We start from the raw sequence: 19,171 nt of genomic DNA, 5'->3' as shown, positions 1-19,171 counted from the left end.
ATAAATAATTTTATTTATAATTGACATCTATCTCATGTGACCAACAAACATTATTTTATGACAATTACTAAACGTTTAAAAAAGCGGACCATGAGGACCATGAGAACATGCTGGCAGATACAGTATATACACAAAGTTTGTGATTATAAATCTATTGCATTGATACAACATGACTGACTACTCAGTCATAAAATTCAAGCTGAACATAATGAGTTGTCAATTATTGCAATAGAGAGTTAAAATGTAAATAACGTGACTGCTCCCACTGTACATTGTCCATCTGTAATCATTATGATGTCATACCATTGAAGTAGTTGATTGCAATCATTATATTCTGTCTATGCAATTATTGCACCCTGAGTATCATTATAATGACTGTGTGAATCAAAAAGGATAAAATGATTATTATCAAATATAATGGCAACTGTCACTCCACATCTTACAAATAATAATGCCATTCTTTGCTTTGCCATACAGTGCTGAAAATAAAATTATAATAACGCTCTACCAGTCTCCGTATGATGCTGTGTGTATACTGGACCAATCTCTATGGAATGAGATTTGATGCTGATCTTAGTTTCAAGCAGTTTGAATGCTTCCAATGGTGTTAAGTTGAGAGAAGCCGATGGAGAATTGAGTCGGTATATATCATGAACAGTGTTACCAGAAATACATGAAATGATCAGCCCAACTAACCAGTCCTCTGGTAAGTAAGGTGATGGTACTAAAGATTCTTCACAATCATTGTAATACCAGTTTACAAAAAGCAAACAAATTAATGTGCAAGCATTACTACCTGATCTTAATGGTATTGTGTGAAGTGTTGCTTGTGAAAGGACAGAGTTGCAGGTCCAGTAGCTTATATTTTCATGCGTCTGTGAGAGTGGTTTTAAATGTGTTAGATGTCGTAAATGGGAATGTCTGTGAATTGTTGTGTTTAATTGTGTTTTGTTTGATGATGTGGGTTTAGAAAGTGCTACTGTTGAAGCTGTGCTGTTTGTAACATGCAGCATATGTGTACTAGGCCGTGTGTGATTAGTTGATGACTGTGCTGCAAATAATAGGTGTACTTGGCTGCGTGTTATTGGTTGTTGTTGAATGTATTGTGTCTGTACATTGTGATGCCATTTCTTCTTTCTGCTGCCTGTTTATAAATCTTGTTGTTGATACAGAAGGAATGGATACAGCACTAATTCTCATCTCATTCCTAAACTGTTCTGATTTATAATACTGCTGCATTACTGTTGGTGGTTGTGGCAATGTGCCAGTCTCATCACTGGTGTCGTCAGTTTGTGATGTGCGATGTAATGTTTCCTTTAGTAATCCTTCATTCCATGAGTCTGCAAGTTTTAAAATTTCAGCTGAGAGAAACTTTGAGCAGCTGGTACATCCAGACTCTGGTAAACAACAAACGTGATAAGTATGGCCACACGTGAGACGTCTTATATTTATGTCTGATGTGATTACACAGCTTTGGTTATCACATGCAAGATCTTCATTGGGATGATGATCTGGGTATCGGAATCCTAAAGGCAATAATATTGGCGTTATGTTTGTGTTGAATGTGGGTAAATGATAGAATCCATCTTTGTATGGTGTAGGTTGTTGTTTTTGTGCTGTCTTCATCACTTGTTTTATGATTACAACAGTGTTTGCGCACTTCTTCCTGCAAGAAGCGTCACTCATAGTCATTCTTTCCATGAGTGTGATGTTGTAACAAGTCTTTGATTAACATGTTGTGTTTGGTGTAATGTAATGTGTGTGCTTGTATTTGTATAGTGGTTGCATTGTCATGTGGTTTAATGTGGTGTCGTAGTGATGAATGGAATATCTCAACTTTCTTCTCAGTTATAAGATCTTGATGGTTTTGTGAAAGATTGGAATATCCAGGCAAGTGATGTGTGTGATAAAGGTCAACAGAAAGTAAACTAAGGAGAGACTTGTTATAATGATGCCTATTTGAAATTATGAAATAAATTTCAATGCGCTTTATAACATCAAGCAACATATCATGGTCATGACCTTGAACAAATACAGGGTAATGGTAATAAAGAAGTGGCACTAATTCATCTAAAAGAATAAGTAAACAACTGACTTCAACAGACTTGCATGAATTCATCTTTCCTATTACATGAGGTTTGATGTACATCCATCCACAGTAGGCTAAATAAATGCCCAATGACACTTTGTAAGGCTTGGGTTTTGTTGATAAAATAAAATGTTTACCAAAAACACCATTGCAAAGTAATTGAAAGAAAAAATTCCATGATGTAACTATATCTTTAGATGCATTCAGAGTAATGTGGAATTGACCAACAGTGGGGATAAAACATCTTGTGTAATATCAGTGATATTATAACAAGCGATTATTTTTTTCCAAAATACCAAACTGGCCAATCACCTGGGGCCAAAATAGCATGCTGTAATATATACTCTTTGATGGATGGTATATTTATCACCATTTCCACAGCTGTTCTGTATTCTTGAGTGGTTGCTCTATTTCATCAACTAAAATAGTTGTGTCCAGGTTGTGCAGCTCTTCAGAATCTACATCTGTGTATGGTCTACAAAGTATTAAAAGAAAATTTGTGTTAATCATATTATGTTTCAATTTAAGGAGTACATTTGGTAGTTAGATATATATAATTTTATGCTAATTTAAAAAAAAACAGTAATGTTTTAATAATACAGCATACAGTTGGCTTATGTGTGCTTCTACTATAAGCCATTTTGAAATTATGTTTTAGTAATATTTTGTAAATTATTTCTCTTTGCTTGTTTCACTGATTGCCTGAACACAATTTGGTACACCAATACAACAATACACATATGTCTGGTTATTCCCCATGAACTGTACTAAATGTATAATCTAGGAGTGACATTATACAACAATTAAAGCTCACTGTACTTACCTCATATTCCTAAGGCATTGATTAGCATGTGATTGATCTAATTTGTGAAAAGGTAATGGTAGTGTTGCTAAAAAACTTAAACTGTAATTGCTCATAAATTTTCTAAACATATGACTCATTATTTGTCCAGCAATCCCACCTCTCACCAAGGTTTGTTGTCCATTTTTGTAGATGTATATAGGCCTGAAAATAATTAACATAAAGATAATAATAATTGTAGTTTATTCACTGCATATCATAACAGTTAGCAATATTTGTTATCCACAGGTGTGTACATGAAGCCTGTAATCAACTATAAGTTAAGACTGACAGTTATTGGTTGATGGTAAATTTAATGAACTGTGGTGTGTTACCATTGTAGTAGCAATTTATCCTTACCGATGTATTGATGTTGGGCCATCCTGTGGTATAGATAGCGGGTTCAATAGTAAGATGTCCAATAAAGATGTTGTCATGTGCACCACCTGGCTGGTTTTCAGTTCTTTATATCCAGATGACACTGAGCGAAAGCCATGAATGTTATGAAAATCATCATGCAATGCGATTATAAGGGGTTTGTTTTTGACCTGAAATATTACATTTTATTGATGATGACAGTTGTATAGTAAATATAATAGAGTAACAAATATAATAGAGTAACATATAATATTATTGTTTTGTATTAATCTTTCATCCATGAAAAGGGCATACAACTTGTGAGATTATATATAAAAATAAAGTTTACTGTTTACTGATTGAGTGTCCATCGGTTATTTCTTTCTTTTTTTTAGTATAGTCTTAGAATGTAACGAAAAGCCAATTAGCCTACATAGATCTTGGGCTTCTTGTGACAGACCTTGCATGTTCATATACAAGCCCACAGATTCTTGAAATATGTTCGTCTTTTGAGACCTATTATAACATAATACACAAAATGTAAAACCAATATCCTTAAAAAAAGTCACTTTAAAGCAACATGTAGCATGTAATTAAATTGCAATATCAGTCTACAAATATACACATTTTTTGTCCATATTGCAGTTTTAAACTGTGAAATCTTAGAAAGCTACTCTTCACTGTAAACACAGTACAGTATTATTAAACTGTTACGTCACACTTGTATCACCCCCCCTTTTTTACCTGCAGTTTTGCTAGTGATCATTACCTGTAAAAGGCTAATAACATCAAAACTGCCACTATCCTCTTTTCCTGCTGTATTTGTCTTCTTACACTTGTATGTTTGTCAACAATAGAGGCATAAATTTCATCATAAAGTTGTGGGACTTCATTCATTGCCAAGTTCTGGATACTTTACACAGTATTTAATGTTTCACTTTTTTGGTTGTGATACGAAACGTCTTGAAGCTTTCTGATTTGATCTGAGAATATAGGGACGGGACAGAATACAAATTATAACAATATTGAGAAAATATGGCTGATATAAAATGTATTTATCTATTATGATGCATACATTTTATAATGATAGATAATCATTTACAGATAATAAAAAAAAATAATGTCATCTCTGAAAATAGTTTACCAATTCAAAACTACTAATGACATGTTGGCTGGTTATACAATTGTTAGTGGAAATCCTTTACTTACATTTCTTGACTCAAACTCAATATAAAAGTTAATCACACAGTACAAATTTAATAACAATAAAGAAACCTACATTTTAGTTTTGAGATTATTGTGTTCCACTGATCTTTTGTCAACAGTACATTTCCCTCATCATTGACCAACACTGTACCGCATTGTTTTGATTCAACTTGGTAAAATGTTGTGCACTTTTTTTTCTGTGTATATAAAACATTTACCTTATACTAATTTGTTTCAACAAAAACAAAATTAAGATGCATGTACTTAAATTGTAAATTCATAGTATAAACAAGTATGCAGTAACTAGTTATGCCAAGACTTAAAACGAGATCATGTAATTAGAAGTGAGAATTGAAATTCTAAAACTCATTGGTAGGCGCCCTCAAAGAAAACAAAAAAAACAATAGCACTGATCAATAAAAACACTGTGGCGTTCGTTTACGGGTTACTATGAACCGGAAGTAGAACAATATATAGTGGAGGCACATTGTGTTTATATTTTCTCTGGTGTAAATACTTACCAGAGGTGATCTGTCACGTTGGTTTGATGTCGATCGTCCTCCCTGTTCGTGTTGTGTAGTTTAGCAATTATGGAGGAAAACTCATCATCGGCAGTTGTCTTGCAACGATTACACCACCGAGTACTTGGTTTATATGTCGGGTCATTGTGACCAATGTCGTCAAACACTGCATACAACCTGCTTGGAATCGGTCTGTCGCTCAGCTTCATACTGTGAGGCAATGTTGCTGGACAGGAGCATCGCCGAGAGTTTGCTTTCCTTACGGATTGGAAATGAAATTTGCAAATCCAGAGGGTTTCACTTTTTTCACATTGACAACAGCGTACAATTTCACCGGTTACTAGACGTAACGACCCGTTACAACGAGACTGTGACCGTGTTTTACCATCCAAGATACACTCTGCCATCTTGGCACCACTGTCGTTGTCATATAATAAATTTTGCTCATAATTTCGCGCCAATTATTTTATAGTCTGCACCCGGAAAAGGGCGTCATATTATCGGGGCATATACAACGTGCACCTGAAGTAATACCGAGAAGTAATGGCAGTGTAAGAACGATATTTGTTTATTTTTGTATTGAAATAAAGAGAGACAAGTGTTTTTTATTACATGTATGTTTTAATGACACAGGTTCAATTTTGGAAACCAGAAATACAAGCAATACATGCTCACATTTCGCGTCGATGTAAACAATCACGGATATCTTGTTGGGCTCATACCTGGATCACATTGGTTCATGGCCAAGATTTGTTGAAAAGTTTCAAAGAACACATATGTGAATTTACAGGAATCCCTTTTACGCATATTTCATCCTTTTTCCAAAAATACTAACCCGCCCGTGTAAATAAATAGTAGCAGAGAAGTGCGCCCCAAGTGTTCATTAATGTTATTCCCCCCTGTCGGCTGTGAGCGTTGTACTAACAGTGGTAGCGCCACCAACCACAGGTAAGCTCTACTTCGTTTTTAATTCTTGTTTACATGTAATGTTATCAAATTGAAATTACATCGTTATCGTCTCAATTTTCGATGATGCTCACCAAATACGATAATTAAGATACATGTGTGTTTGTGTGTATACGTGATGTCTGAATACAAAAACGCAGGACACTCTTATTTCGTACTTTCTGTATTTGTTCCCATTTTGACTCTTTAGTTTATTTTGAGAATGTCTGTATTTCTGCTTTAAATAGGAAACTCGTGCGATGAGAATAATGTCGAGTTTAGATTGTCGTGTTTGGAATTCGTCACCCATGAGAAGCGTTTTGGCGATGCAGAGTTATATTGCGCCGATCTGGGTGGCCATCTTATATTCGTCACCGACCAAGAGACACAGGAGTTTGTTGTTAGCTCTGCAACAAATGTACCAGCTGAATTCGATGAGTGGTGGATTGGCCTCACGGACAGGGAAACGGAAGGCACGCATTTAAAAAAAGCGTATTCCATAAAGAACCTTGCCATGGACTTATAGCTCTATTTTGTACCAATTTTCGTCCTTTTCAACGAGAATTGGGACTTTTTGGTACAAAGTCCCAAATCTCTCAGACAAATGGGAACAGATGACGAGAAGGAGTACATGCAGAGCTATGGACTCATAGATATAAAGAGCGCAGATATTCCTTTTTATTGGAGAAAAAATATATTACAAAGTGGAAATAAAAAAATAACCATGGAAAACAAAGCTTAGTGAAGGAAAACAGTAATTTTGCTTTTTTTGTCTGCCATCGCCCACCCCTAATGGTCCACACCTCTTTAAAAACCAAAAATAACACCAATCAAAGTTGATGTCTTGATCGATATTTTAATATTATATGTGTATTTCGTTGGTTCGATGGTTCAGAACTGGTCTATGAATATTTCCAGGATAACGAGCCAAACGATGATGGAAATCAGGACTGTATCCATGTACGAAACTCTAATGGATATAAGTGGGACGACCTTTCCTGTAGTTCGAAATCCGCTTTTATTTGCCAGTACGACAATTCAGGTAATAAGATTCTCTAACGTATTTTACGTTTGTAAATCAGTACTCACAACATTACCATTCGCTGGTTCCGGCGTCTCTTGCCAATGGCAGGCAGGACGCAGGCAACCTTAATCGCTATATTGTTCGACTGGGCTGGGATTCCGACCCAAAAGCACGTGACCATGTGACCTAATCAGTAAAACTGTGCCAAAATGCCTTCCGATAGCCAACATGGTAAGCTTAAATCCGCTGATTCTATCGTTGAAAAAAATAATCAAAAAACTAGTGTAGACAAGGTTGTGATCAGATTCCAATATAATTTTGAAAGTAATATGAGGGGGGAAATCTTTTCTCAGGGGTTCTCCACACGTGTCAGGGGGGAATCTCGTCTCGTCTCTCTATCACGTCCCCTTGAGGTATGGGATCGGGAAAGTCACTTAAGCTTTACAGTCAAATAAGACACACACAACGAAATACGTTTCAACTCTCGTCTTAGTCGGACAGTCGAGTACTCTATAAGACACAGCGCCCTGGGGATAAGTCCCGAAGACTATCGCAAGGCTGACCCAAGACTAGCCCAAGACTGGACTGCCTCAAGGCTCTATAGGACTGGACTGCGTCTGTCGTGCTGTACTCGCCAAGACCAACTCAAACTCTCTTTATTCATTTTCAAAACATTAACCAACTACAAAGCAGTAAAAAGACTCTAGGGCGTAACCTTCAATCATAAAGCCAATCATACTAAGTACTGAATACGTCATATCTTTTGATTAATCGTTCACTACATTAATAATTGCGAATACTAACTGTCAGAAATAGTAGTCCGAATAGCGACGGTTATCTCGTAATTAGTTCCAAATCACTGAGTCGAGTTCCGTCCAGGTCCTCGCCTGCCTAAACGATGACGAACATAACACAGCAATTCGCTAGTAATCAACTAAATAAGTCGGTCAACAGATACGGGAAAAACAAATTCATCATACATCCCTTCACTCAAACTGAGTCATGCCTCCCGGCATAACACGTTCATAAATCAAATATACCATCATCTACTCGTCGTCATACAGGTTAAATACAATACTAATAAAAGGTATAAATCAAAAAGAATAAAACACACTGATTAATAAACTGATTATAAGTCTAAATACAATGGTTATAAAGTCACAAATATCAACGATTATAAATCAAAAACAAGGGAAAGGCTACCAATCGACTCGCTTTTCTCAAACGGTCCGCCGATGGCAACCCTTCGCTGCACTGTCTCCATTACTAAGGTTACATACTCTATATCAAAAGGTCAAAAAAATCTAAGGCGTGGCGGTGTAACCAAGCGATCGGCCAATCGCGGCCGTCGACAGCACGATCACATGATTACCAGGGATGCGTCTCTCGGTTAAAGCATTGCAAAGCGGTAACTAATAAACAATGAATAAAAAGCTATTATTCAAACTCCTGTCATATACGCTTATAAACTTCAACTGAACTCAAAAGTCGTTAATCTAAACAAAAGTCATACGGCGTGGAAACGGAATGCAAAGATAAAGCTATCATAACACATTACTCTTCTGGCAATAAAGACAGGGACAGGCTAAAACGATAGATCTACTAAGTCACATATAATCCTGTCAACCATGAACAAAAGCTTGCGTTATCAAACAATACGTATATAAGCGCACCACTTCTCATTTCAAAAGACATCACAAAACGTTACAAAGGTGCTCTCAACTCAAAAAGCGTCAGAAGTATTCCGGAAACAACACATAAACAAAAACAACTCTTAAAACGTCGATATCTCTGTACATCGAAAAATTACAAAACTCTTAAAAACACGTGGGGGAATTATTCCTCCCATCATATTCCGTACTCATAAACTCTTTAAAACTCAATAAAACTTCACAAAACTCAAAATACTGTGTTGCAAATACTTGTCCTCTGAAGCACGCTTAAATCGTTATAAAGGACCTCGCACGTCACTAAATATCAGTTCAAACAAAGATCTTGGCGCTTACATAACATACAAGTCAATACCACAAAAAACGTTAAAAACGATAGGAAAAGCAAGCAATACATTACATTACTGAACAATAGTGTTAGGATTCTGGAAAAGAGTTCAACGTCTTGAGTTACACAGTGTCCGTTACAGTGTCCAGCGAGCGATTCTCTAAGCAATACACAAATAGCTAAAGTTCTAATTGAAGTCTAAGCGTCTCATCTCTTTTCGTCGCGTTAGTACAGATCGTTCTTTCTCTTCATCTTGTCTTTAATGTCACTCAATTCTTGATTATACTGTCCTATTCGATACTCGTCCTTCATAAGGGGTTCCGAAGTCTTCATCTCTTCAGCGTTGTACATCGGTGCCATACTGTTAACGGTGTTAGTCGTCAAGCACGGTTTTGTCTCTGTGGTCGAGCTGTTAGTTCTGTTCGCAAGAAAGACGCACCTTCGCCATTTCACTATTCTTCACAGGATGTCAATGTGTGTTAAACACCTGCCCGGGATCTCCACTCACGTATGAGGGGGGAAATCTTTTCTCTGGGGTTCTCCACATGTGTCAGGGGGGAATCTCGTCTCGTCTCTCTATCGCGTCCCCTTGATGTATGGGATCGGGAAAGTCACTTAAGCTTAACAGTCAAATAAGACAAACACAACGAAATACGTTTCAACTCTAGTCTTAGTCGGACAGTCGAGTACTCTATAAGACACAGCGCCCTGGGGAAAAGTCCCGAAGACTATCGCAAGGCTGACCCAAGACTAGCCCAAGACTGGACTGCCTCAAGGCTCTCTAGGACTGGACTGCGTCTGTCGTGCTGTACTCGCCAAGACCAACTCAAACTCTCTTTATTAATTTTCAAAACATTAACCAATTACAAAGCAGTAAAAAGACTCTAGGGCGTAACCTTCAATCATAAAGCCAATCATACTAAGTACTGAATACGTCATATCTTTTGATTAATCGTTCACTACATTAATAATTGCGAATACTAACTGTCAGAAATAGTAGTCCGAATAGCGATGGTTATCTTGTAATTAGTTCCAAATCACTGAGTCGAGTTCCGTCCAGGACCTCGCCTGCCTAAACGATGACAGACATAACACAGCAATTCGCTAGTAATCAACTAAATAAGTTGGTCAACAGATACGGGAAAAACAAATTCATCATAGTAAACACAGATTTATTCTTTAATGTGATCGTAGCAAGTTACGAAATTCATAAAAAGAATGAAGAGGCACGTTGATATTTTACTCCAATGATATTGCTCAAAATTGCCCATTATTTTTTACCAGTAACAAGTTACCTAATTAATATGCATTACGAGAAATCACTTATTCATGCACAGTTTGAACAATTCTGATCGCAATCATAAAACCACGCGTGGAACTTAGTCATTCCTGTAAGAAATTAGTAACACCAAATCGGTCGTCGGTTGAATTGTTTTGCATTAGACAAAATTGTAGGGTCTGTAAAGCCTATGTAAAGTTTTGTTGAGGATTATTCTGTAAAGATATCGCTGAAATGATTTCATCTATTCGTAAAAGTTACGTTGTTGCTTCGTTCTATCCAGATCGGACGGCGCCCTCTCGTGCCAATCCCGTCTGTAGTTACCTTTTTTTGGTTTGCACCACAGTCACTATACTCCTAGTAGAGTGACTGTGCTTGCACCATGACATTTGAGGCGATAGCCAAACAATATCAACTCCCATAAGCGGCACTTCGTAGATTCGAAACCCTCCTGTGACGTCAAAATAACGTAAATGGAGGAAAGCAATTTTGTTAAATGGTGGTGGTCGCCGCGCAACATGTGTTCGATTGTCATGTAAAACAATGTTTTTACATGCGTTGTGTATGTCACTATGGATCCCACATTGACGCGGCGCGACGACCACCGCCCTTCAAATCGATAACTGTTTGGTTGTGTAGTCGTTCGTCATCTACAATATAGTAACGTCTCTCAAAAATATAATCTTTGGTGGATGATCAACGCTTCGAACGGTTTTCATATTCCCCATGTATATCATAGAAGTACTTCATCAATAGAGGGCGCAACTACCGACATGATACACCCATCAACAAGCTGCATTTGTTGACAACACATCTGAAGAAAACACATCGACTTCGTGTTTTCGTCGCAGTTCGTCATCATTGTCCTGGACAGCACATGACCTTCTAGTACATACAAATGAAAGTGGAATACGATTCCGGTAAACGCCGTACGGCGCGCGGTATCGTCCAGGTAACACTCGACTATCTATTATTCAATTTTTTTTAAGTAAATTACATAAGACGCTAAAACTGGTATTTTCGGAGACAGATTTTTCTTTTCTATCCCGCGCGGTGGCGCTATAACGTCACTTGTTATTCATGACCCGGTCAAAGGAAATCGGACTGTGATCGGTTTAGAAGTACTGTGTATATCGCCCGTTTGATAAGTTGTGACTGAGGAATGAATTTTGTCGTGGTCGACTAGCTGCGGTACAAGTCCCTGGTATTGTGTACGTTTCTATCACGATACAATGTAGCCCTACGTCTAAACTAAGGTTTGTCCGTTCAACCTTTACGATTATCGATCATTCGGCACGGTTATCACAAAACTCCGGTCCTCCTCTCCGTATGACTCTGCTTAAAACACACAGTCCGAGTTCCTTGTGGAGTCATAATAATTCTTTAGTAAAAACTCAAAAATTTCGCTCTATTTACTGTGACCGCAAGAAAGAATGAAACGGCGATATTGCAGAATGAGACACAGTTTTGCTAACAATATAAGCATTGTATTACACAAAGTATAAGGGGGGAAATGGCTACATTGTGAATATTCTATTCTTTTTTGCGGTCACAGTAGACTTTCATACAGTCTATTGAAAAAAAAAAACACATCAACAAATAAACAAGAGGTATACAAGCCTACGGTCACAGTAAAAAGGCAGCCACGTAATAATTTGGCAGATGAAAGGTGTTTCTGTTACGCAATTTGTTTATGATGTTAACTTTCTGGCCATGGTATATTACAACAGTTTTGTTTTAACTGAAATTTTTCAGGTGAAAACAACTAATGTACCTTGTTATCAGCCATCGTTTTTTGACTCTGGTTAATATTTAATATTTGTGTTTTAAAAACGTGACCGTTTAAAAACAAATATTTGGAAGTTTTTGTGGCGGGATTTATTGCAGTGAAAACAATAAATATAACTGAGTCGAAAACTGGACAATGCGTCATTTAATACATGCCTTCATCCGCCCGCCAATCAAACACACACTTTAGAATAGGAGCATCCGGGGATTTTTGCGGCCCAGTGTACATAATCTCGATCAGTATAATTCGCGAACACCGTAACTCATCAAAATCAAGTTGAAGGGGCTTTCAACTAGGTTTTGCCGACAATGCGGCAACTTTAATGAAATTAACTTCTGAATCTGTAAGTATCTTTTAAGATTAAATCCTATCTTACAGGTAGTTGTTAACATAGTCGTATTTACACGTGATTTGGGTGTTTTAACTACTAGTAATTTAAATAGTAAACCACGTTATCACTGCATAAAGTAACATTCAAATATCGGTCACGGTGGTAGTTGTGGCATTGTAAATGAGCTAGGATGAGTCGGGGGGATTGGCACGAGAGGGCGCCATCCGATCTGAATGGAACGTTTCGACGTCAGTCGTCGGTAGCCCATCGTCAAAGCAACAACGTACCGTTTACGAACAGATGAAATAATTTCAGCAATTTCTTTACAGAATAATCCTCAACAAAACTTAGAAACATTTCATAGACAACTACAGGCTCCAAAATTATTGTCTATTGCAAAACAATTCAACCGACAACCAGTTTCACGCCACAATTTCTTGCTGGAGCCTGAGTACTACGCGTGATTTTATTCCGTTCAAAACTGCTCCATTTCAAACTGCGCATGCACACACTGATTTCTCGAAATGCATACTAATTAGGTAACTTGTCACTGATAAAAGTCACCGAAAATATTTTGAGCAATTGTACTAGAGTGAAATTTAAACGTGCCTCTGCATTCTCCATGAATTTCGTAACTTGCTATGATCATGGTAAAGAGAAAACCTATGCTTATTTTCAACAGTTAGCTGGAGTCTGATCGGAAACGCGACTTAAAAAATACATTTACATCATTTTTCCGATTATTTTTTCAGCTCGTAACGATAGAATCAAGTCAATTTAGAACAAACATGTATGCTATCGGAAAGCATTTTGGCACAATATTACTGAAAAAAGGTTTTTCATTACTCATGAATATTAATTTATGCAAATTAGATGATTATTTCAACCAAACGTGTCATGCAACCCCCCCCCCCCGGGACGAGTCTTGTCACGAACAATTTCAATGTATTATATCGCATTATGTCACGGTATGCACATGGTCCTCTACCAGTTATCATGCGTTATCTATTCAATTCACAAACAAAATAAAACGTTACACTACATTATTAATTGAAAACATTTTTTTATTATTTCATGCAATTTAAATTAATAGAAAAAAAACAATCACAAAATGTGCAGTATTTAGTCAGTCAACATAATTTGTCTACATTCAATTCATCGATTTATTTTCAAATTATGATTAAGAGAGTTTCTCACTCAAGGAGAGCACTAGTTTTAGCTCACTTTGCAAACTTTTCTCAACTTTCTACATTATCAAAATGTCATCAATGAAAACTCTGCCTGCATAGTTTTGACTTTCTAAAATCCGTTGGAAAACCAGCCAACGTTTAAGCGTATATAATGCCCATCTAAGAATCAGACTCGCTGATTTTGATACACTAAGACAAGTGTCGATATAAACTGAAATTCGGATATCAAGCAAGCTATCAAGTGCGATGTGTAAATGAAGGAAGTCGTGTGGGTAAACTTCCGCTTGTCATTGGATGTTAATGTGTGACTTAAATATATTCAATAATGTTTATATGTTGACTCAGTCAATATTTCAAAATCGCCGAACACGCCAAATCCTTTGAGTCCATTTACTGTTAGCAAGTGTCCTGGTCGTTTGTAGTTGCTCTGTCAATATCCGGCTTCTTGGTATGTCCTTCTGATGATGGCAGTCCAACAGCTACCCACACTGGCACGCCAAATAAGCACATTCCGGGTATAGTAGCGAACATGTTGCGCCTTGTCTGGAAGAAAGGAAGGAATAAAAAAATGAATGACGTGAATTATTAGACAAGTTTTCGGTACAAGTATTTGGTGGTAGTAATGGATCAAATCTCAGATAACTAATAATTGGTCGTCTAAGTACTAATGAAACAATTGTTTGTCAAATATGGGCGTCGAATCAACTTTTCCTTAATACTATAATAAAAGGGGTATATTTTTGCTGCGTCTGACTGGGCGTGTCCAGATACCGGTGACAGCTAGTTAATTCCACGGACGTTCCATTCTCAGAATACAGGCAGTTCGGAACAGTTATTTTTATTTTGAATAAAAAAACGTTAAATAATTAATTGATGCATTCCAACAAGGTCATACAAAATGCAAGTTCAGTCGTACCGGAATATTTTTAGGTACAGGTTGAAACATTGTTATTATAGTCCTCCGCAGCGAGTGGAGTGATTTCATTCATATAGCGTGTTAATACGGAGTTTGCTTTCTTCAGAGTTATCCGCTCGGGTAACTATAGAATAATACCAGATTAGATTTAATTAATATGAACGACTAAAGATAAACTCACCTTAAAAGTTTGTACAGTACGTGTTGAAATAAAAGTCGCAATTCTACCAAACATTTTTTATGGGGCAATCCAATACGTATGTTTGAACGTTACGAACGGTTGCTGGAATAGAGAGTTTGTGGATGCAAGAATACTGCTGTACGAAGTATACGTAGTTAATTGTGTAGGCTACTGTAGCTCTCTGTGCAGGACACCGATACTGAGACACTTTCATTCACCGAGGAATAAGCGAAACAACCTTACCGCATGCGATGACAAGAATCGTCATTGTATGGAACTAATTATTCACGTATTATCCCCCGAGGGATTTATGGGACACCATATATGGTCTGTCGAATGTGTTTAACTACGCACTTCCTTCCCATTGGTTGCTGGACTTGTATTCAACCCAGATATTCAACACTTTGACCAATCACAGGATAATTTATTTGTCTGGCAGGTGTAGGCTCAACTCACCTCCTATAAACAATCTGTGGCTGGGTTAGAATATTTTACGAGGCCGCATTCCAGTCACGTGTCACTTCGTAACAATCAAACACGAGATGTGTCACAATTCTCACAAAAAGACAAAAAGCAGATTTTACACTGTGGTTTGATTTTGTGCTGTTGGTCTACTTTTTCACAGATAAATTGTTCATAAAAACGGCGGTTCGGCAGTCAATTGTTTCCGCACTGCTAAGCGTTTGTTTTTAGTGAGAAAAAAATCATCATAGGTACCTCCGCTCTAGACTGAGTAGTTATAATTGTCATGAAGTAAGCCATAATAACAGCGAGAAATATTTGAAGAAAACACTGTCAGTAAGGCCGAACAACACCATACTGTCGCTACGCGTTGCTAAGTGCAATTTCATTTGTATGTAGACTAAAAAAAATACACGCATAATGTGTTTTATTTTCCATTTGATAGGCATTTCGCTTATTTGGTCATTGTTTTACTGAATGATAGATGAAATTTTTGTAGAAATAAGGTAGTCGTAAAATTGTTTAATTGACAATCAGTTTACACTGCTGTATTGCGTTAAAGGACGATCTACTTCAAAATAGTTGAAACTTTTGAACTTCAAACACACATTTTATTGGCTTTTTATTTGTTAATTTCTGCTGTTTCAAATATTTAATTATGTATTTTATTAATATGCCATTTACTGAACAATATTTCACTGAAATATGAATATTACTAACTTAAGTTGTAAAAAAAAATATATGAAGTTCCGTGTATATACACTAGTGTAAAAAGGCAACGGAGCGCTATTTTAGCCAAAGCGCAAATAAGAACAATTTTTTCGGGAACTAGGTTAATGAGCAAAGTAATGTTACTGTAGTGAAATGGTATGTGTGATGTAATGCTTTGGCATTATTGAAGGGACTGCACTTTTCTAACGCAAATCACGTATATCCTTATAATGCCTTGAAGTACAATTTATTGGGAGATAAATAAATTCTGATTATTTGCATTCATGAGTAGGCTCCTACCATGACAATCCTATTTTACTTTATCTATTGTATTTGATTAAAAGAAACAAAAACATTTATTTAATAGATCGAATGTCTCTGGTTTGTTTCATTTGCATATTTATTCGTGAACAGTCACTGTGACAGCTTTAGTATTCAAGTTCATATGTACGTATTCGGGATTCGAGAGCCCCTATTATACGCTCATCGTGTGCGTGTGCGTTAATTGGAACCCATATCCACGTATCGAACACGACCCGCGCGGAGCAACAACACACTTCTGGTCGTTGTGTCGTCGCAGGAAGCGCTGTCTCAACACAGACGGTGTTGAAAAAACGCCGACCTGCAGCTTTAATGACTTCTGGTACAAAATTTTCGGCCTGAAACTTATGGCGTGAGATCACCGCCAAAATAGAATTATTTCAATATCTTTCAATTATCTCACCATTATTTCAATATCATTCAATTATCTCACCATTATTTCAATATCTTTCAATTATTTTACCATTATTTCAATATATTTCAATTATTTCACCATTATTTCAATATCTTTCATTAATTTTACCATTATTTCAATATCTTTCTTTTATGTTACCATTATTTCAATATATTTCAATTATTTCACCATTATTTCAATATATTTCAATTATTTTACCATTATTTCAATATATTTCAATTATTTTAACCATTATTTCAATATCTTTCATTTATTTTACCATTATTTCAATATATTTCAATTATTTCACCATTATTTCAATATCTTTCAATTATTTTACCATTATTTCAGTATCGTTCATTTATTTTACCATTATTTCAATATATTTCAATTATTTCACCATTATTTCAATATCTTTCAATTATTTCATCATTATTTCAATATCTTTCAATTATTTCACCATTATCTCACCATTATTTCAATATCTTTAAATTATTTCATCATTATTTCACCTTTATTTATCTTTCAATTATCTTAATATTATTTCAATATCTTTCAATTATCTCACCTTTATTTCAACATCTTTCAAATATCTCGCCATTATTTCAATATCTTTCAATTATTTCAATATCTTTCAATTATTTCACCATTATCTCACCATTATTTCAACATCTTTCAAATATCTCGCTATTATTTCAATGTATTTCAATTTCTTTCCACTCATGTTACGGGGCACATTCCCGGCATACACTATTTTGGATATTGTGCTTTGTGAAGATCATTGTCCTGGGTAATATCGTTCGAGTTAGGAGATTCCTCTCATTTATTGTAAAAAAAGGCATTATACATCGATTCAATCCAGAATTCAAGTGTCTATGGACAAAGGTTGTTGGGTTGACTTTTATTAATTGCTATAACATATTTGTAATTAACACTTTCATTATACACATTGTGATTACATGTAGTTAAAATTGCAATGTAGTTTCACAATACGGCGTAATAAAGTTATAATTATTATTATTATTATTATTATTATTATTATTATTATTATTATTATTATTATTATTATTATTGTAGTTAGGTTCGCACTATATCGAGATATCAACAACGATTTAGCTACCAGGACAATACACTGTAGTTGTCGTCGGGGTGCAAAAACACCTAGATCCAATTTCCACCTGTTAAACATAAATTGACTTTTGTTAATTGCTATAACATATTTGTAATTAACACTTTCATTATACACATTGTGATTACAATAATACGTACGAATGTACTCGAGTGATTACATGTAGTTAGGTTCACACTTTTAACAAAACATAAAATTGATACGTTATATTTTCATCGACATTCTTCCTCCCATCAACTGCGGATTGATGGAATAAATAGTAGTAATCATTTCCAAACAGTTTTAAGTGTGCAATGAGTATTTTTGGTAATATTGAATACGGATTCATCACTCGCGTAACGTAACATTGAAGAAGAAGAAAAATACAATGAATTTTATCATCGGTTTACGGTGCATCTTACGACAAGTTTGCTGATGCACATAAAAGCTTTCACATTGCTGTCGGCCAAGCCATGGAAATATGAAGCTAATATTGAGGAGTGCATAAATAATAACCGTAGGTGGGAGTCACATCAAATCTAAAAGTAATGTCCCTAATGTTGTTAGGTATGGCGACAGGAAAACGTCTACCCCACTTGATATTATATCTCGATTGATGTTTGCCTGAATTGCTCCGCGATGGCAGGACTTGATGTCAGCGATGGACCACGATCACGGTCACGATGACCAGCGACACTGTCGTAAATGCTCGAGGCTGGATCCACGGCTTCGCGAAGGCTTCCACTACGCGCACACTTCTTCCCTGTGTAACCTTTCCGCCATCGTGTTTCATCTTTGGTGCGCAAAGAACAGTGGGGGTTAGGCCCCGGAACATGGACCCAAAAACTTTCGTCCATTGACACTTGAATACTGGATTGAATCGATGTATAATGGCTATTTTCTACAATAAATGAGAGGAATCTCCTAACTCGAACGATATTACCCAGGACAATGATCTTCACAATATCCAAAATAGTGCATGCAAGGAATGTGCCCCGTAACATGAGTGGAAAGAAATTTAAATAAAAATAATTGTGAAATATTTGAAAGATGTTAAAATATAGGTGAAATAATTGAAAGATATTGAAATAATAGTGAGATAATTGAAAGATATTGACATAATGATGAAATAATGGTGTAATAATGGTGAAATAATTGAAAGATATTTTAATAATGGTGAAATAATTGAAAGATATTGAAATATTGGTAAAATAACTGAAAGATATTGAAATAATGATGAAATAATGGTGAAATAATTGAAAGATATTGAAATAATGTAAAATAATTGAAAGATATTGAAATAATGACGAAATAATTGAAAGATATTGAAATAATGATAAAATAATGGTGAAATAATTGAAAGATATTGACATAATGATAAAATAATTGAAAGATATTGAAATAATGACGAAATAATTGAAAGATATTAAAATAATGGTAAAATAATTGAAAGATATCGAAATATTGATGATGATGGTGATGATGTCACCCGAGTAGGACGTGGCGTC

General features: G+C 35.9%; 1 long non-coding RNA gene and 1 pseudogene across 1 annotated transcript; both read right to left on the bottom strand.

Annotated features, from left to right (window-relative positions):
• Positions 1-1,035: 1,035 nt before the first annotated feature.
• LOC144348681 (uncharacterized) lies at positions 1,036-5,421 on the bottom strand (annotated as a pseudogene).
• An 8,002-nt stretch (positions 5,422-13,423) lies between these two features.
• LOC146741817 (uncharacterized) lies at positions 13,424-14,957 on the bottom strand. Its single transcript, XR_014929786.1, has 2 exons — positions 14,668-14,957; positions 13,424-14,113 (listed from the first exon to the last, which is right to left on the bottom strand). It is a non-coding gene; the product is annotated as an uncharacterized LOC146741817 (long non-coding RNA).
• Positions 14,958-19,171: the final 4,214 nt, after the last annotated feature.

The sequence above is a fragment of the Saccoglossus kowalevskii genome, chromosome 6 (assembly GCF_978046115.1).
Source record: "Saccoglossus kowalevskii chromosome 6, keSacKowa6.1, whole genome shotgun sequence".
NCBI classification, from domain to species: Eukaryota; Metazoa; Hemichordata; class Enteropneusta; family Harrimaniidae; genus Saccoglossus; species Saccoglossus kowalevskii.
This window is presented reverse-complemented; position numbering and strand designations above follow the sequence as displayed.